General features: G+C 40.0%; 1 protein-coding gene across 3 annotated transcripts in view; it reads right to left on the reverse strand.

Moving 5' to 3' along the window:
* COL12A1 (collagen type XII alpha 1 chain) overlaps positions 1-2,456 on the reverse strand; it is a 142,262-nt gene extending 139,806 nt beyond the window's left edge. For all 3 annotated transcript variants that reach the window (XM_027852867.1, XM_027852866.1, XM_027852865.1), the window contains exon 1: positions 2,371-2,456. The gene's annotated coding sequence lies outside the window, so the exon portion shown is untranslated. The remainder of the gene's footprint in view (positions 1-2,370) is intronic.
* Positions 2,457-20,908: the final 18,452 nt, after the last annotated feature.

The following is a 20,908-nucleotide window of genomic DNA, read 5'->3' on the forward strand; positions in this document are numbered from 1 at the left end:
CTTTTTTTTTCCAAAATAAAATTTCTGCAGTTCTAGTTATCAACAACAACTGATTAGGTTTAACTCTTCATTCATGGTGAAGGGAGCCTAACTAGCTATGGTCAAACAGGAAAAGTATCTATTCTAATTTGCCCTGTCTTATGAAGAAAGCTACACAGATTTTTTAAGGATGATACAATGAGGTCTGCTTCAAAGAAAAAATCCTGGTAATTTATTGGATTGGGAAAGTGCCAGGAGAAAAATATAGAAAGAGAGAAGACCATGCAGTTCACAAAGTATTGAAGGACCTAAAGGAAAATCCACACAGAAAACTCAAGGGAACTCCTCCTGCCCAGGAAACACCCCAAGGGTTTTCCCCCTTGAGTGTTTCCCTGAGAGGCTGTCATTTTAGGGAACACTAGTTTGGAATCCAGAAAGGGAACCAAAAGTCAAGCTCTCTTTAATTAAGAAAATAAGTTGACAAGATCTAACAATATCTTTTTAAATTATTGACATATCCCATAAGAATGATTTCCTTATTTTGTGGGTTTCTGGGTGTGTGTGTGTGTGTGTGTGTGTGTGTGTAGAAATAGTGTTTTAAATACCTGACAAATAGACATACCAAATTCCCAGGGGCTCCTTTTTTTAAGCCAAAAAAGTAATAAAATGTTTATCTTATTTAACGACATTCCTTTCTTCTCTGCTTCAGTATATGAAAACCATAAAACACAAACTTAGCCTTTCCTTCTCTCCCCCCCATCATGTGACTTTTAGTTGTTATAATGCTCTTTAACTCTCTTGGTTTCTAGACTCGGATCAGAACAACAAAGTATAAAGGGGACTCCTAAAACCATTATGCAGTTTGTAAATCCACAATTTTTGGAACCCTTGAAAAGGTGGTCATTAAATTTTTTCCCTTGGCTTAGCTCGCCCCCTATGGGCCACTTTCATCGAGGCACTAGGAATCATCCTGCCTGCGATAACTGAAGGCTCGCGCGCGCAGAGATATATAGTTTGTAGTCGCTGCCTTGGCATTCCGTATACATCATTCCAAAAATAAAAACTTTTTCTTTCATTTTAGCCAAAACATTTATTTGGCTGCCTAGTAACCCTTCATTCAGCATTTTTAAATAAAACGTCTCTAGTCGTCTACGCGGGATGGTCATTATCTCACAGCTTTGCTTTCATGAATGAAAAAGTAATAGGATTGGAGTCTGTTGGGGGCGGAAGGAGCGGGGGAGGGGGGAAGCAGAGGAAGGGAGAAGATTTTCCCCTCTTCTTTGTCCCACCCCCCCCCCACACACACACACACACCCCATCAGGGAGCAAATTCTTTAACTCTGGCGTCAACTCGAACAACACATCCAAGTCCTTCAATGAGGAGGTTCCCTCCAGCACATATACACAGCCTCACCTGCCCTTTTCTCCAGCAGAGCCCGACTAGGAGCCTAGGGGAAGGGCTGACTCCCAGAAAGATCTTATCTCCTTTTTCTTTCTGCCATCTGTAGCGTCTGTTTCATCTATACTCAGAACAGCTGGTAGACAGGCTGAAGTGGAAGTCTCTTTTAAACGGGTTTCTACAGAACTGTGAGGTTCACTCCTGAGAAAAAGTCAAGGAGGTACCAACGACACATATCTTTCACAATTTTCTCCAAAGGAACAGGCATAGGAAAACTAGGGAAAATTTCGTTCTCCAAACAATGCGGAAAACATTTCCCTCTCCAGCTGAATACCTACAGTAGTACTGAATGCACAATCTAACTTTCTTTGGAAAAGCAGGTGGGGTTCACTCCTTTAGTGAACTTCACACCATTTCTTGAACTGCGGGTAATGAGCGGCAGTTAATAGAGCCGCACCTCCAAAGACTGTCTAGTTTGTGAAACAGTTTTCTCTCCACTATTGCCTTTTTTCAATCACACACAGGAATTCTAGGGACCAGTTTTACAGCCTGGAGATAAAACGTCAAGGTTGAATTACAAATGACTCGGAGGCATACTATGAATCTAAATCAGTTAGGACTCAGACCACTCACCATTCTTAATTACTCTCGAAAATGCTCCCCTCTGGATCTTTTTTTTTTCTTTTTAATTTAAAATATGGAATGTAGTGAGTGCCTCAATCAAGCACACAACACACCCACGACCAGAGGTCAGATCTTGCAAAACCAACCTATTATCCTTTCCCTCAAAAATAAAATAAAATTTTATTTCAATCATATCGGAATACAGCCCCACAAATTCCATGGTCTCACACTTCAAAGTTCAAAGGGGCGCGCGCCCTCTGACCATTTGTTTCACTGGGGGAATTGCTCCGGGAGTGGGAGCCGAGAAGGGGAGAGGAAAGTGGAGCTGGTGAGGAGAAGGGTGAGAGAAGGAGTGGAGACAGACAGACCTGTTCTGGCAGCAGCAAGAGCCGCAGGATCTTCTACGTTGATGCGCGGGAGGTTCTCTAGCTGATGAGGGCTCTGTGGATGCCCCTGTGGATGCCCCTGGCGCTTGGATGTGGGGAGAGCAGGAAGAAGCAAGAGGCTGAGCTCCGGTGGCACCTGGTGGTGGAGCGGCTCTCCGCAGATTCAGCAGTAGCGGCGACTGCGGAGCAGAAGGGAGGAGGCGGAGGAGTGTGAGGAGGAGGAGGAGCGGCAGCCGCAGCTGGAAGGAGAAGAGACGGCTGCCCCGCGGTTTCTGGAGCTTCCAGTACGAGGGTCCGTCTGGGACGGCTTGCGGGCTCCGAGTGGGAAGAGCCTCTCCCTGGTCTGCTACTTAATAGAGGGCTGTTCCCAACTCTCAGTTTACTCGGTTACGAAACGCCTGAGAAGGTGGACGGCTGCCACGGGCTGATATATGCTCCTCCAGCAGTGAAGGAGGTCTCCTTTTGGAAACTTGCGCATACTTTTCGACATTCCTTAGGCATGAGGTGGCGATCGCCGTAGTAGCAGTGCCCCGGCTGAGGGGAGGGGGGGAGGAGGAGAAGGGGGACAGCAGCCGCCCGGCGGGCCTGCCAAGGGAAGCTGTGCAATTCCTCTGCTTCCAGGGCCAGGCTGGGGAGCGGTGAGATCGGGTTTCCGTGGCCAAGTGATTTTATTTTATTTATTTTTTCAAAATCAAGAACAATGGAAAAACTCAATCAAACCCCATTTTCAAAACAGCAAAGATGAGATTCATGAAAAGACTCTTGAGTGTGTTGGACCCTTCTTCACTTACACCCCCCCCCTTTTGTCTCTCTTTCTCCTCGATCCCTCCCCCCCGCCCCGTCCTGGGTGCACTTTAAGTCGATTTATAAGGTTTCCATTAACTAACTGTCTGTGCACGCAGAGTGCCTTGTGTCTTTTTCAATCTCCCAAAGGCAACTGGAAAACCCTTCCCTCCGCCACTGGGCGCGCAAGGTTCAGATCCTAGATGACTTTCCCAGTCTTCTGTTGCCCCCTCACATACCTTTTCACAAAGGTGCTTGGGTTCTGTACCAGGATATTTAAGTTGGAGAAAGAGAGAAACTGGGAGTTAAGGGGATCGTGAGCAGGAGAATCTACTGAGTAGGGGCCGCCTGTGGAATACTAAGCTATACAATTGCAAATACAAACCCAGGAGGACCCCAAGAGCACAGAAATTAAGTCTGAGTCTACACTTGAGATCCATTTATGAATATGGTAGGACTATATCTCTGGGAAGGACACAGGACCCTACTTTTCAGCACCTCTTCCACGTCTCCATTGGTTACCCTTCCATCACAATGGCATTTCTGGGTACTGCGCAGTTTTTGGAATTCGTAGTCCACTGTGACTGGAGACGGTATTTTATTTTATGTTAATTTCACTATCCCCAAGTTGTCTTTAATCTGAGAGCGGGGTCCACTAGAAGACTTAGCTTTGTCAGGTTTTCTCTAAACATACTGAAAGAACTGTTTTAGAATCAGAACATTCAGGGTGAGAATGACAAGAACTTAAGAGTCACACACACACACACACGCAGGCACGCACAGCCCAGAAAGAGGGGAGGAAAAAAAGAGAGCAAAAGAAAAGAATCTCCACCTCTGCACATTCCTGGAGCACCCACAGCCCATACAAAGTTGAGCCTAGATCCTCATACAAACAGCCCCCACGCACACATTGCACCGCACCTCCCCCTCGACCTACACAAACCCCATTACTGTCACAAAACAAGTACTATCTCGTTCTTCTACAACTTGATGCACACCAAAAGAGAGCTTCCATCTTCATGAAAACCTTTGCACACTTACCAGTAACATCTTAATCCTCCAAGATTGCACTGCTGCATTACCACACTACACGCACATACACACACACACACACACAAACACACACACACACACACCACATCTCCAACCCATCCCTCCCCTCTTGGAGCCTATGTTTTCTGATGAACCCCCTCTCCCCCCCTCCCCTCTCTATAGCGATTCACTGTCAGTGACAGCGAATTCCAAGCACGCAAGTGCATATGAGAGCGCCAGGACAAGAGCCCACTCCCGCAGCCTGAGAAGCCTCTTGACGCCCCCGCACTCAGAAGAGCTGTTCTGCTTGCAGCCAGGAGACGTCCTGGCTCACACCTCTCTTCCCTAACCGCTGCCTGGAAAGCAAGAGGAAGCCCCTCTGGGCACTGACACCACCTGTCTAGAAAGGGAAAACTGATGCCAGGCAGGAGCACACTGGCATTGTGTTTCACAACTTTGTCATTGTTTTGCGGGGGTGGGATGGGGATAGAGCTTTGGCTGCTTTTCGCTTTTGCTCTTTTTTTTTCTTTTTCTTTTTGGTCTTCAGCAATTTGGCTGAAGACAAGAAGTTCACACATCATCTCTGGAGCCACACCCGCGGCAAACCCGGGGAGCCATAACCCTCAGTAGCGAGCTAAGGGCAGCAAAGGAACACACCAAGCAACTCTCCAGAGGAGACGTACTAAGCCGCCTCTGGTGGCTGCAATTTTTCACCAGCGAAAGACAGTGCGAAAGGACGTGTTCCAGAAATGCATTCTTTTTATCATGTGCCTCCGAAGGGCCAAGCCAAGCACTGAAGGCGCACGCAAATGCATCCAAGCTTGCGCGAAGCGTGCTAGAGGCCATCAGGAGATATCCAAGGTCTCACACTACCTTTGAAAAATTTTGCTTTTCCTAAGCATTGTTGTTTCCACAGAGATACCTAGTTAAAACCAAGCATAAATGTCAAAGCAAAACATCCAGGGTTGTCTAGGATTTCCTTGCAAAACTAGAGCTCAACCCGTTTCCAACGGCATACACACATATGTGTGTGTTTACACGTATATGTTTATACCTACATATACACAGTTCCAAGTTAACCAGATTCATGAATTCCCATTCATAGAACTGCGCATACTTAAATTCTAATTTATCCTTAGGACATTCCAATGGGAAATCGGCGGGCACAATATCTGATTGCCTTCCGTTTCCGTAAACCTTTGTAAACGCTCGCATGATTCAACACAAATATATGTTCCTATAAAACATGCGGTACACACTGACAGAAACAGTGGCAATCATACTACTTGGCATGGACCCACTCCTCCATCATACGGCTACTTCAGTATGTTTGATTTCACTTTGGGTCTCCATTCTTGAAGTTTTAAACCCTTATCAATCACTTTGATTTCTTAACAGGCGATGGATATCTTATGCTCTTGTATGGACAGTAGGAAAAAGAGAGGAGAGAAAGAAGGAAGGGAGAGTTGGTGGGGGGGGGGGTTGGCGGCGAGGAGGAAAAGCTGTCTAGAGTCCTATCGGACAACTGGATTTCTTGTACAGTAGTTGTTTTCTCAAATCCCGGGGCTTCTTCCTCCCTCTCCTGGTAGTAGAACGGCTCTCAAAGGAGCCTGTAAGCAAGTCATTCATTGTCCAACAGCACGACCTAGTGGTCAACCCAAACCAAAAAAAGAGAGGAATTCCAAATGTGGGTAGTTCACAGCCACCAAGGGGAGGGGTTAGAGAACTAGGAAAGGTGGGGGGCATTGACATTTTGACAAATCACTGGGAGAGTTTGGGAAAAAAAAAAAATCCGTTCACCATCCCCTGGATTGCCTAACTAGCAAAGGGAACAGAATATAAAAGGCAGCCGCCCAAAAGTGCCACAAACTTTTTTTTTTTTCACCCATCTCTGTTGGCTCTGATATCCGATGTATTTAGTGCCCGGAGTTCTGCGCCGCTGCGCTTGATTTCCTTTGATAAAGAAAAGGAAGCGAGACTGAGGCAGATCTGGTACAACTTCTGGAGTTGCCCATCCGTCTATATGGTTCTCTTTATCCCAATGCCTAACTGGCGACTCAACTTGTGATCGGTGGCTAAATGCGTCGCCTCCACGAACTTAAGCGCAGGTTGAAAAAGGCAGTTTGCACTGTCTGCTTGCTTGTTTGTTGACTGATTTGGATATGGGAAATAAGAGAAAGAATCAAAGATGACTGAGGCATTAAGCCTGGGTGAATTGAGGGTAAATGAACATACTGATAACAGGCCTAAAGAAGTTAGGAGAGGAAATTATGGGGAGGGAGGAGAGAGAGGAGTAGATAGAGTAACATAATACGTTTATATAACAATCTAGATTTTTTAAAGTGTTTTCACATTTACTATTTTATTGGGTAGTTATCTGAAGTAGATAGGGCATGTATTATAATGCCTATTTTAGAGCTGAATAAATTGAGCCAGCGAGGATGAGTGTATAAACTGTGATCCAGGGAAACACTTAAAATAAAATTTAGATATGGCTTGTGGCTAGTTTTCCCCAAAAGTGAATAAAGGGGGAGCCCAGCCCCCACGAAGGCACTCAGTATGGGTATTGGATCTTTATTTCACCGCACAGAAAATTCATAAGACTAAAACAACTCACAGGAATATCTGGACAGATACAGCACTATAAAGCCTTCAGATGGCCCATCATACCCTCCTTGAAGGGAAAGGAACTTGGGCTTACTATCTGGGAAATGTTTTGCTTGGGAGTCCTTCTTCCTGACAGAGTCCTACATAGGTTCTCTCAAGGCTTACAGTGCCACTCCATGGTATAGAAATCCTTAGGATAATAAACATACTTGAAGTTTGCTAAGTAAGTAAATCTCTTCTAGTTATACCTTTAGTGGCTAAGCAATTCACTGGCTTTTCTCTCCAAGTAGGCCATTATGCAAGAGTTATGTAGACTATGCTCTTACTTCTCCAAGGAGTATGCTGCATGAGAAAATCCCCAGAAGGGTTGGAGTTCCTGGACATCGTTCTTGAACTACCCTCTGAGGCCATGGACAACCATATAAACCTACCACTGCCATATGCTTCTGCTATGAAGTCACCATTACTGCTGTGAATATGTAGGTCTTTCGATTCCCTATTCAGGGCTTTTCACTCCTCTACAATAAATTCCAAATGTCTCAGCTTCTCATTCAGTTCATGAAGACATAATCCAAGTGGGTTTTCTCCTCATGACAAAAACACAGATTTTTTCCCTAAGTGTTCACTAGTTTATTTCTGTTGTGAGAGGCAGCAACTTAAGTGGTTAAAGGCATCAGGCTTAGAGTAAAGAAAACCAAGGTTCAAGTCCTGTAAAACAGAATAGTTGTTGATCTGCATCAAATCTATCACTGATGAAATCACAGGTGTAGACCCCACTGGTCTCCGCCTGCCAAAAAAAAAAAAATCAATTAAGTATCTATTTCAGCCCAGTAGAAATAGCACTGGATTTAGAGTCAGAGGGCCAAGCAGTAAATCCCAGCTCCTCCCCTTTCAACCTGCATGACATCAGGCAGAACATGTCACTTTTCTCCCTCTTTTTCCTTATTTGTAAAATAATTGGGTTAAATTGGATGACCTCTGAAGTCCTTTCCAACTCTAAATCTAGAATCCTATGGACCTGTTTTGTGCCAGACACTAGATAGCTAATATTTATATTGTTTTTTAAGGTTCACAGAGTACTTTTCTCATAATAGTCATGTGAGGTACTTAATTAGCTTCATTTTAAAAAAGTATAATGTATAATCACAATTAGCTTCATTTTACAAAGGATTAAAGAAAAATTTAGAGAAGGGGACACCCAGCCAGTAAAATGTCAGAGCCAAAATTTAAACCTAGGTCTCCTAGCTCTAAATTCAAAACTCTTTCCACTACAGGACACTGCCAGAAGATATAAGGATAATAAGACAGGATCCATGCCCTCAAAAACCTTACTGCCTAGTAGAAGAGATCAAACAGGTACACAAATAATAAAAGGTTTACAAGGCATGTTACAAAAGTTTTCTCATTTGATACTCATAATAACCCTGGAAAGTAGGTGCTGTTAGTATTTACATTTTACAGATAAGGAAACAGAAAAATAGGGTAAATGACTAGCCTGAGGTTACATGGCTAGTGTCTAAACCCTGATTTGAACTGACGTTGTCGGGCCTACAGGTCCAATACACAACCTAGCTGCCTCAAATAACCTTCATACAAATTATGAGAGGTACATAGAAGAAACTGAAATGAACTATCATAACTGATTCAAGGAGAAAGAAGTAGCATCAGAGAAGGTTTCATTAAAAAGGTAGGGCCTAAGCAAGACTTTGAAGGAAACAAAAAAATGATGGGCAGGCATGAATTGGAATGTATTCCAAAAATAAGATCAGGGTCTCAATTTATTATGGGGGTGGGGAGAAGTATTCCAGGTGTAAGGAACAGGATGGACAATGTCACGTAGATAGGAAAAGACAGGATGAATTTTCGGGGAAAGTGAGTAGTCCAGTTTGTATGGAGTATAAGAAAAGTGAAAGGTGATTGAGGTTATGACTATAAAGGTAGGTAGGTGCCATATTAGGGAGGGCATTGAATACCACACCAGCAGTTTAAACTTTATTCTATAAGCTGTGGAGAGGGACTGGAGGATTTTTAGTAGGGTGGTGTGATCAAAGCTGTAGATTATTAGGAAGGTTACTCTTACTGCTGTATCCATAGGATGAACTGTAGGGGAAAGAGACTAGAGTCAGGGAGAGGGCTCTACTGAATAACTTCAGAGCACTATCCAAGATTCTGGGTTCCATGGAGCTTTCTGTGTCTGTCATATTCACCTCTTTTGTCAGTGGTTTTGTAAACCAGAAAAAATAAAGTTTTAAAGAGTCAGGCTCAGAATGCATGCCACCAAATGCAGTCAGGAGCTGTGATTTAGAGAAGAAATATGCCATTGTTTTTCATTCAATCTCTTAGCAAGCTTATTCCTGAGCATATGGGTAAATAACATTGCATGTGATACAAAGAGCTTCTGGGAAACAGTTCAACAATTTAATCCTTTCCCATCTACCCTCTGAACCAATGTTAGAGAAGCCATTTGGAAGCCAATAAGGCTCTTCATTTTCCAAATTTAGAGAGTTATTTTAAACCTTGAAACAAATTCTAGTTTTTTAAATACAAAATCATGATGTTACTCACTGATTAAGGATAATTTATTAGTCCTTTTGGTTTCTTTGAGGCAGCCAATATGACTAGTGAAGCTACTGACTTCCCACAAAATAGGGAGGCAATCTCTGACATTAGTCACTGGTTTTCAAGTATAACCTTTACAATGAACTAATTTACAGCAAGGAAGAACAATTAGAAAATCAATTCAGGTTCTATTCACTTTTATACTGTCAATTCTAACAACCCTTTTGTAGTAAAATCTTCTGCCTTGATTACTCCCATTAGCTGAATGAAAACACATTTTTTAAATATAAAACTCTAGACAGTATAAAATACCTTTGAATACACCTGCCAGAACAAACCCAGGAACTATATGAACAAAATTATTAAACAAATAAAATCAGGTTTAAATAATTGGAGAAATATTAATTGCTAATGGGTAGACAGGGCCAATCAATGTAAAAAAATGACAATTTTACCTAAACTAATTTATATATTTAATGCCATCTCAATTAAATTACCAAAATTTCTTTTACTGAATTACAAAAAATAATAACAAAATTCATTTGGAAGAACATAGAGTCAAGAATATCAAAGGAGCTGATAGGAAAAAATGTAAAGGAAGGAGGTTTATCAGTACCAGATCTTAAAATATATTATAAGTCAGTAATTATCAAAACTATCTGGTACTGGCTAAGAAACAGAAAGGTTGATCAGTGGAACAGAGTAGACATAAAATTTACAGCAACCAATTGAATATAGTCACCTTGTATTTGACAAGTGTAAAGACTTCAGTTTTTCGGATAAGAATTCATTATTTGGTAAAAAAAAAAAAAATGCTGGGGAAACTGGAAAGCAGTCTGGCATAGGGCAATATCTCATACCATTTACCAAGATAAGGTCAAAATGGATAAATGATCTAGATATGAAGAGAGATATTACAAGAAAATTTGGAGAACATGGAATATATTACCTATCAGACTTATGGATAGGCAAACAATTTTTGAATAAACAAGTGAAAGAGAGCAGTGTGATGTGTAAAATGGATAATTTCAATTACATTAAATTAAACTAGCTTGGTACAAATAAAACAAATATCATCAAGATCAGAAGGAAAGAAAAATTGGGGGAAAAATTTTATAGACAGTTTTGATGAAATCCTAGTAAAGCTGCCCCCAGCCCCAACATTCTAACTTCCTCATGGGCCCCACTGAATAGCAGATGTGTCCTGATTTAACCACACAATTCGGCTTTAGTGTGCCACATCTCAGGCCCCCAAACTCAATACAGCCATTGCCTCTAGCAAAACTCTGCCCCCACATCCAATTCACATATTTGAACAGGTGTATGCTCGTACTCAACCACAATCACATCATCCATTTAGCCCAATACAGAATCATAATACCTACCTCTCCATGTGGACCAGACAGGGCCACAATAGCTAGCCAATCAAAAAGCAGCACCAGGATATTTGACTACGAACCATAGAAAAGACCCCTCCCCATTACCTAATCCCTCAACAAATCCCTCCTTTCTTTTTAATATTCATAATTTCTGTTGTGTAATCAGCATCATTACACTGTAAATTTGCTTGTTTTGTCTTACTATGTTGCTGGTTCCTCTTAGAACTTAGCCTGCTTCATTTAACCTCAATAAATGCCTATACTTGTATTAGAGGTGGTCTGACTGAATTCTTTGAGGCTGTGCCACAACACACCAAGAAACGACAACAATTTCTGAAATAAAGGTCTCACAACTCAAATATATAAAAAACTTTGTCAAATCTGTAAGAATACTAGTCATTCCTCAATTGATAAATGGTCAAAGGATATGAACAGGCAATTTTCCAATGAAGAAATCAAAACAATTTATAGTCACATGAAAAAAATACTCTAAATCATTACTGAATAGAGAAATGTAAATTAAAACAACCCTGAGATACCATTTTATACCTACCAGGTTGGCTAAAATGATTGAAGGGGAAAGTGACAAATGTTGGAGGGAACATTGAAAAATTGGAACATTAATTCATTGTTGGTGGAATTGTTAACTGATTCAACTATTTTGGAGAGCAATCTGGAATTATGCCCAGAAAGTCATTAAACTACCTATACCTTTTAACCCAGCAATATCACTACTAGGTCTACTTTCAAAGACGAGTAGGGGAAAAGTAAAAGAACCTATATGTTTAAAATGTTTATAGTAGCTCTCTTTGTGGTGGCAAAGAACTGGAAAATGCAGAGATGTCCATCAATTGGGGACTGGCTAAACAAGTTGTGGTATATGACACTGATGCAATACTATAGTACTGTGCTATAAGAAATGATGAGGTCAAAAATCTTAGAAAAACACAGAAAGATTTGCATGAAATAATGAAGAGCAAAATCAGCAAAACCAAGAGAATATTGTATATAGTAACAGCAATAATATTTGAAGAATAACTTCAAGTGATTAAGTCATTTTGATTATTATATCCAAATTAACTATAAAGGACATATGAAGAAAGACATATGTGTGTATATACATATTATATATGTACCACATGTATACATTTATTTATATATAGAGACATATAGATTCTTATTTGTGTCTAATGGGAGCCATCTCTAGGATAGGGGCGGGAAGGGATGGAAGGAAAATGAGAGAGTTGAACTAGATAGCTTCTAAGGTCCATTCCAGCTCTAGCAATCCTATGACTTTATGAAAAAGGACCTATCAGGGCAGCCTACTCTTCTGTTGGACTATTTTAATTGTAAAGATGGATTTCCTTACATCAAGCCCAAGTTTATACATTTTTCCAAAAAAGATTTATATCACAATGAGACACAGTGACAGTCTCACAAAAGCATACAAATAGACAATCTCTATTTAAATAATGACAGAATCATAAGACATTCAAAACAATAGTTAATATTTTTTGAAAACTTGAATTTGGTACAATACTTTATTTTTTACATTTAGAAGCTATTTGCATACTGTAGTAGGACTTGATTCGTGTCTCATGTTTCAGGCAGTAATCCTATAGAAATAGTCACATAGGATTGCTGTAATATAGCAAGGAATTAGGCATGAGAATTTTAAAAGCAACCTGGCCAAATAACAATATGGCTTCTCTTCCTCTCCTCTTTAGTTACCACCCCCTCCACACCCCAATTCTATCCCTACTTCTCTCAACTAGCTATCAAATAAGATCTTATCACACAATTTTGTTGTTAACTTTATCAAGCATAAACATAGCTAGCTGAACCTTTCATCCTTTCTTCTTTGCTTGTCCCCTTTTCGAGAAGGCAGGGAGGGAGGCAGGAGGTTTTGTGTTGGTAAGACAGAATTTTCTTTCCTCTAACACAGTGCATGAGCAAAGGGAAAGAGAAAGGACTTCTGGAAGAATAGAAGCTTCTCTGAAGGGAAAAGAAGCTGAGATACAGCAAAAAGAAGAGGAATTTTCTAAAATATAGTTAGCAGAAACAGAAACTGCCCTTGGCCAAGTATCCCTGAAGTTAAAATCTGGGCATTGGCAACAATGATGATGAGTCTTAAGAGCTAGGAGTTTCAAGTTCATAGATGAGGAGGAAGAGCGTGCCAGGCACGTGGAACAATCTGTATGAAGGCCCACAGAAAGGAGTTAGAATGTCATGTCCAGAGAACAGTAAACAGACCACTTTATCTGGGATGGTGAGTTCGTAAAGGGTAATTGAAATGTAGTCAAATAAAAAAAGCGGGAACTCATTGAGGAGCCAGCTTCCTCTGCATATCTGCAAAAGAATCTTTCTCTTTCTCCTCCCTGAAGAGCATTTGGAATTACATGTGTGTTTTTCAAAGAAGAAATGAAGAATGTCCCTCTTCTTATGCTTACATCACCCCTCAAGCAGGCATGCATAGTCACGTCAGCATTCTTTCCATCGGTTAGGAGAGTATCATGCAAAATGCTCAAGGCTTGGCTAGAAGAAAACTGATTAGTTTTCAAAACTTTATAAAAAGAAATCCAATTCTAATCATTCCAAGTCTATATGACAGAAACTAACACGTTGTTCAGGAGAGGACCTCTAGGGATGTGATGTCAATTATGAATAATTAGTTAAACAAAGCACCCGCTTAGATTTGCTGCTCAATTGGCCCTCCAAAAGTGCTTTACAACTATATTTTCTTTCTGTCAATTTACACTAGTCATTTGCTTGGTAAATGTCTTTTTCATAGATAGCACAAAAGATCAGTTTCCTAATGATAAGAAAAATTCCTTATTAGTGAAATCCAAATTAATGAGGTTTCAAATGTAACTTTCAATTATTTGTACTCAGTGTGAAGAACCAGCTGCAATGCAGAAGCTAAATGGAATCCTCTTCTAGTCATCATCAGCAGTGTTTCAACTACTGGCCCTCACATTTGGCATATTTCTGAAACTGGCTCCATTTAAAAGCCAAGGCCTCATGCGAACCAGACAGCGTATGGCAACAGAATATCCCCAGAGAGCAATGGTGCAATGGAATCTTTGCTCAGGATGCAGCCCTGCATGGACATGTGTTTTCCTTAGACACTCATAAACCAATTTAAAAAGAAAAAAAAACTGATTTTTTTCCTATCACATAAGGCTTTGTGATAGGATAAAAAGTGAAAGGATTAAATGACATACTCTGTAAACAAACTGCTGGAAAATTAAAGAATTAAAGTAAATGTTGTTATAAATAGAAAAAGGAATCAGCTTTCAGTGAAATGTGTTTTGGAAATGAAAGTTTTGAAAATGAATATGTCTGAACTGCTGCTGTCAAAAGATGATTTTGTGTTTTATAGAGGAGACAGTTGATCTCCACCCCATCCCCACCCTTCAAAATAATAGATAATGAGACAAAGTCCAACCCATCAAAAGGATTTGTAAACCCAATGTAAAGGTCCCTATAATGGAATTTGACCTGTATTCCCAGACATATCAATTGTAGACTATATTTGAAATCGTATAGCCTTACTTACTTCTCACCAAGGAGGTTCCAATAAAAGGAGAGGTGGTAGAGGATAATTCAGAAATCATAGATTTAGAGCTAGAAGGGATGTTAGAGACCATCAAGTCCAATTCCCATTTCACAGAGGAAGAAACTGAGACAGAGAAAGGTTAAGTGACTCACTCTGGAATTCAATAGGTGCTAAACAAATGTTTATTGAATGGCTAGTTGACTGACTAGTCCAGGGTCTCACAACTAGTATGAGTATAAGGTGGGATTTGAACCTATCTATTCCACCATTCTCTCCTCTCTCTCTCTCCTTCCCTCCTTTCTTCCTTCTTTCCTTTCTTTTTTCTTTTTTTCATTCTTTCTTCCTTTCTTTCTTCCTTTTCCAAACTGATTCTCAGCAGCGAAAATAAATTAATGTACAGCAGATGCTAATAGGGGATACTTTAATGTTAGCTATTCCTTGGCGTATTTGTATTTTAACTTATGACTCCTAAAAAGAAGTAACCCAAAGGAATGAAACTAGAGAAAGTCCACAGGATAACCAGGATTATAAAGTAACTCAAAGATATATCACACAAGTATCAATTGAAAGGCCTAGCAGTATTTAGTCTAGAGATGAGAATATACTTAGAGGAAATATGACCGTCTCCAACTTTTAGAGGACTGTCATGTACAAAAGGGAATAGACTTGTGTTTCCTAGCCACAAAGGGCTTATGGCCACAAAAAAGAAATGGATAGACAGTACAGAGACACAAATTTGGACTCCAAATTAGGAAATCTTCCTAAAAATTAGAGCTGCCAAACTAGAATAGAATACCTCAGGAGACAAAGGTTTCCCCATTACTGGATGTCTTCAAGTGGAGAATGGAAGACTATTTTTCAGAAATACAATAGAGGAGATTCTTGCTCATATTGGACTTATCAGAGGTGGGGAACCTATGGCCTCGAGGCCACATGTGGCCCTCTAGGTCTTCAAGTGGGGTCTTTTGACTGAATCCAAACTTCACAGAACATTTGTTTGGATTCAGTCAAAGGGCTGCAGTTGAGGACCTAGAAGGCCACATGTGGCCTCAGGGTCAAAGGTTTCCCACCCCTGGACTAGATGGATTCTAACTAAGGTCCTTTCCATCTCTGAAAATCTATGATTCTAAATATTCTAATGGTGACAGCTCTAATGGCAGAATCTTCAAGGGGGGCAGTTAAAGCTCAGTAAGATTTTGTCTAGCTTTAAATCCATTATAATCACTCTTGAATAGAACTGATATTGCTTTCAAGTCAAATAAACAGTCATACTAAAACATTACATAAATCAATTCATTTACATGGTTGGCATTAAGTTATCTGGATCTACTGTAAAGTACATTAAACAGTTACTTCATCTAATGGAAACTTTCTCCGACAATATCAAAACGTGCTTTGGACTTGATATGTGTGAAAGTCTTAATATGCACCAATGAAAAATAGAAACTAAAGGCTTTGAGCTTGAATCCAGAGGCCAAATTGTTTTAATGGATGACAGTGAAATTTCCAAGTATCTTGGTCTTCCACAGTCAAGACACATTGAGTACAAAAGCTGTCAAAGAGAATGCTGAAGCTGCCTATGTTAAGAGACTGACTGGAATCCTAAAGTCAAAGGTTGTTGGGAAAAATAGATTTAGAATAATTACCACCTATGCAATACCAGTTTTGCACCAGAGGCAGCTAGATGGCATAGTGGATAGAGCACTCAGCCTAGAAGTCAGGAAGACCTAAGACATATATATGTGTGTATATGTATGTATGTATGTATATAATATATATATATATATTCACACATGTTTATGTATATAACATACATGCTTATATGTGTTTTACACGTATATTGCCTCATTTGTCCCCATAATAACCTTTTGAGGTAGGGACTACTATTGCCTGCCTGTGAGAAAGCTGACGATCAAGGAAGTTAAATGACTTGCCCAGTGATGCACAGTTAGGAAGTGTTACTCTAAGTCTAACACCTATATTCACAACAGAGGTGTCAAACTCAAAGCCTGCAGTCCCAGAAAAACTCCTGAGTACAGCAGAACCAGACTAAAATGTAATTGGAAAAATGTTTAAAAATAAACAAATAAAAATACAATATGACATAAACAATGTTGATTTGAGGTTTTCTAAATCAACACGCCTCTGCATGAACCATTTCTATTTGAGTTTGACACCACTACACTATACCACATACTGCCTGACAAAGCAGTCCATTTTCTAATTGTTATGAAACGTTTCCGCATATTTAGCTAAAATTAACTATATATCTCTACGATTTCAATTCATTGGTCCTTGTTCTGTCCTATAACACTAAGCAAAAAAGCCTCAAAATTCTTATACATGACAGCCTTCCAGATACCTGAAAACAATTACAATATTCTCATTTTCCTAGTGTCTTTTCTTCTCCAGGTTTAACATTACCAGTTCTTTATATCTTATCCTCATAGAACATGGCTTCATGGCCCCTTACCATTCCTATGGAGTTACTCTGGCAGGTAAAGTCCTTTCTAAAATATGGCACCTAAAAACTAAGCAGCACAGAAGATAAGGCCTAGCCAGGGCAGAATGGTTGGATTCTCATCAATACAATGGTGTTACATATCCCATCAGCATCTTTGCTTGGCTTCAACTCCACACAATACCATAGTCCCTTCATCTGGTACCATCTGGTGACCACCACCCCTTTTTGCTTTTCAAGCTTCCTTGTGTGTTGTCTTTCCCCATTTGATTGTAAGCTCCTTGATGGCAGGGACTATCTGTTTTTATTTATATTTGCATCTCCAGTGTTTAGCATAGTTCCTGGCACATAGTTGGTACTTAAGAAATGTTTATTAAATTGTAATTAATTTTTCCAATTTCTTTCAGACAGTGGCCACTGCGTGACTTTGACAAATATGCAGATTGATGTATCAGCTTTTATTTAATTAGCTTTTAATTAATTTATATTTTATTATCAGGTCTTTTATTTAAAAAGGAAGAAGTCTTCCAAAAAGTTCTCTGAGCACTGTGTAAAAACATCATAACAGATGAACTTAGTTCATCCTATGCTGTCCCAGGGAAAACCATTTAAAGAGGCACCATTCTGTTAAATTTGGGGGCCCAGAGGGAGAGGGACCAGACCTGTGATTTCATTAGTATGCAGAACTCCCTCTAGCAGTGCAGATCTGCAACTTAAAAGTCTTAGAGCTGCCTTTGGTATTAAAAAGGTTAAGCGACTTACCTAAGAGTCAAATAAACAAGATATGCCAGAGGCAGGGCTTTAACCCAAGTCTCTAGCCATCATTTCATGCTGCCTCACCTGGCTCTCTAGCTCCCCCTCTGGGGCTTTACTTGCTGGTGATTGTCAAGAGTTCTCCATAACGAGCCCTACCAAAACACACAATATGCAGGCCACTTTCATGCTAAACCTTTTCTCCTACAATCCTGCTCTCCATCTCCTAATTGATGAGAATTCTCCATGACTAACCTCGCCCAGCTTCCCCCCTACATCCACACACAAAAACATACTGCCTACTGCTCTAAGGCCATCTTCATACCATGTTGCCTCTCCCATACAGCTCCATCCCACTTACTACCACCCCTTTTCACTTATAACTGTTGGAACAATAATTAAATCAACACAACTATTCCTAGAAAGGGCATGTCAGTCAGTTTCCTATGGCTCCATTCGCCAAGCCTGTGACTTACCAGACCCAACCAGCCCTCCCTGGCCACTTCTCCCTTGTACGTGTTGTCTTCCTTTATAGGAATCTATGTTCCTTGAAGGATGGAACTGTCTTTGTTTTTGTATTTGTATCCCTAGCACATGGCATAGTGTCTGGCATATAAGAAGCACTTAATATACGCCTTTTATTCATGCATTGCAAGGTCTTTATGCTGTGCTATACTCACCACTGTTGAATTCAAGTATTGATATCTGGCAGATAGGATACTGCTGGTTGACTATTTGCAAGACGATGCTGAGTAAACCCAGATAAGCTAGTTGGTTTATTTTCTAAAAAGCATCCTGGGAAAATTTTCACCATGACAAAAAAAAAAAAAAGATGAAGGTGGGAAGAAGTATTAACTAAATGTTTCCATTAATTCCATTGTGTTACATCAGAAAAACATTTGAAAGGATGTTTCCATGAGATCTTTTTCCTTCTGGAAATTAAAATAGAACACTGCCATGAAATTGACCTAAGGACAAATTATTTTTATAACTGAATTTTTAATTAGGCCAAAAAGTCAATTATCATATGTATTCATGTTGCAAGGAATCAGATTCACTCCATAAGAGTGTTCAAAGATAGGATGACCAATGGAAAAAGTGACTTGAATGTAGAGAGCCAAAATTATCAAAGAGCCTTCTTATCTTGCTTTTATGATGAATCAATCAATATGCAGCTTCTCCATGAAGAACAGAGTTATATGAATAATTAGACTTCAAAAAATTGAAGAGGTTACAAATTTAGAGAACTTAGCTATATTAATATTATTTATAAATACAGTGCTTTATAAAGAAACCCTAGAGATATCTAATAACACTACCAATAAAATCCCTAGTTTTATTCACAAGCAATAAGCTAGAGGGACTTTAATTGGAGTCCCACTACTGGGACTTCCAGAGGTTTGCCCTTTTTACTCTTTATTTTGAAGCGCCAGGTTGCCTGGCAAATATAGAAAGAGGAATGTAACCCCTGTCCCAAAGCCCATTGGTATAGGACTTCTTATTGGTGGAGATGAAGGCCCTGTCCCATGTAAGAGGGGCAGAGATATCAAGAGACAGAGAGCTTCAGTTCTCAGGGTCTCCTTTGTGTCCCGTTTGGGAACTGGTCAAGCTTCAAGTTTTCTTCAAAAGTCAAATTGGCTTCCAACCTCAAGAAAGAAGATAGAAGAGTCCAGCCCCACTTCAGGCTGCTGAAATAAAAGACTCTGAGAAGACTTGAGAGAAGTAGGTAGTCTCCATCATGCCCCTATCCCCAGCTTGCTACTCTAGAAACTTCAGGGAGTTTCCCCTTGGGTGAGATCTACGACCCTCTCTCTTGGCTGAGCTGTTACCTCACTTCAAATAGAAGAGCTTCTTCACTCCATATTGTCTGGTGTATTTTCTTCTATGCGTACCTTCTCTGCTTTCTGTTTTGCTATGATTTGGATAAATGAGTTTTTTGCTATTTGCTATACATCTTCATTGTGGAACTGGTATTAGATGGGAAAAGGATCAAACCTTAGATATATTTCCCCCCAAAATGACAAAACAATCAAAAGTTATCTCAAACCCAATTATATCCTCTAGATGAATAATATTTAAGGAAGCAGACAGATATACTTCTAGCCCAGTACCCTTTCTCTCTAAGGAGAGTAGACTGAGGGTAACCAACAGACCTCAAACAAATTGGTAAGTTGGGGAGATGCCTACTCCAAGCATGTGAAGACTTCCTTCAGTGGAATTTATAGATGAAAACGATGGCCATGAAGGCAGCTGAAGCAGCTGGAGCACTTAGAGCTCGGTCAGACGTGGAAGATGCCAAGGTCATCCCTTGTCTCCCAGGCCATCCACAGTCATCTTGTCTTTGTCCTGCCACTGGACTTCAATGACTCAGGAAGAAAGAGTAAAGCTGATGACTTTGTGTAACTCTGCCTCAATTAAATCAAATTCATCACCCTGGGATGTCATTGGTCCTCTTTGAACATGAAGGACAAAACAACAAGGAAAGAGATAAGGCATACACATATAGCATACACACATAAGATAGCAAAAGAACCAATTGGCTCTCGATCTAGGGAACATAGACCCTTCAAAGATTTAACCCAACTCCATCACTTTCCAAATGAAGAAACTGAAGCCCAATTACAAGTCTGGATTTCTTACTACTGCAAACTGCTTCTAGACAAAATGCTTAGAAAAATATCACTTCCAACCACTGTGATCAGTGATCAACATATTTATAACATTTGAAGTGGATATTCAATCAAATAATTTTGCTGTTGTCATTTCTTTTCAATCTTTGGTTCATGGTGACAAAGTTGATGTGTAAAATTGTTTTTTCCTGTTTCATTTCCTCTTTTCCTTTCCAGCACCCCCACCTAGTGGTGAATCAGTAAGTCACTCCTAGTTCCTTTACCACGCTGTTTGATGACTCCTTTGGGTTTGTTTTGTGGGGGTTGTTTGGGGGTTTTTTTGTTTGTTTGGGGGTTTGTTTATTTGATTTTAGTACTAGAATCCTAGATCCATAGAATGTTAAAAGTAGAAGGAACCAGGTAGTCCAAACTCATCATTTTACAAATGTGGATACTGAAGTGAAGAGAAATGAAGAAACTTGCAGAATGAAAACTTAGTCACCCAAGCCTTATCTATACTGACTTGCAATCATCTTCCCATACCTCCCCTTCACACACACACACACACACACACACACACACACACACACACACACACTTCTTTCCCCCAGTATATTATGGTGTGCACCTAGAGAAAATTTTTTACATCTTAAAAGCGCATAATTTTTTAATATTCAATCACACAAATCAATCAGAAGAGCCAGTGTGATGTAGTTGATAGAGAATTTACCTCAGAGTCACAAAGACTTGGATTCAAGTCTCATCTCTGATATCAATT

The sequence above is a fragment of the Vombatus ursinus genome, unplaced genomic scaffold, assembly GCF_900497805.2.
Source record: "Vombatus ursinus unplaced genomic scaffold, bare-nosed wombat genome assembly UNPS02009835.1, whole genome shotgun sequence".
In the NCBI taxonomy this organism is placed as follows: Eukaryota; Metazoa; Chordata; class Mammalia; order Diprotodontia; family Vombatidae; genus Vombatus; species Vombatus ursinus.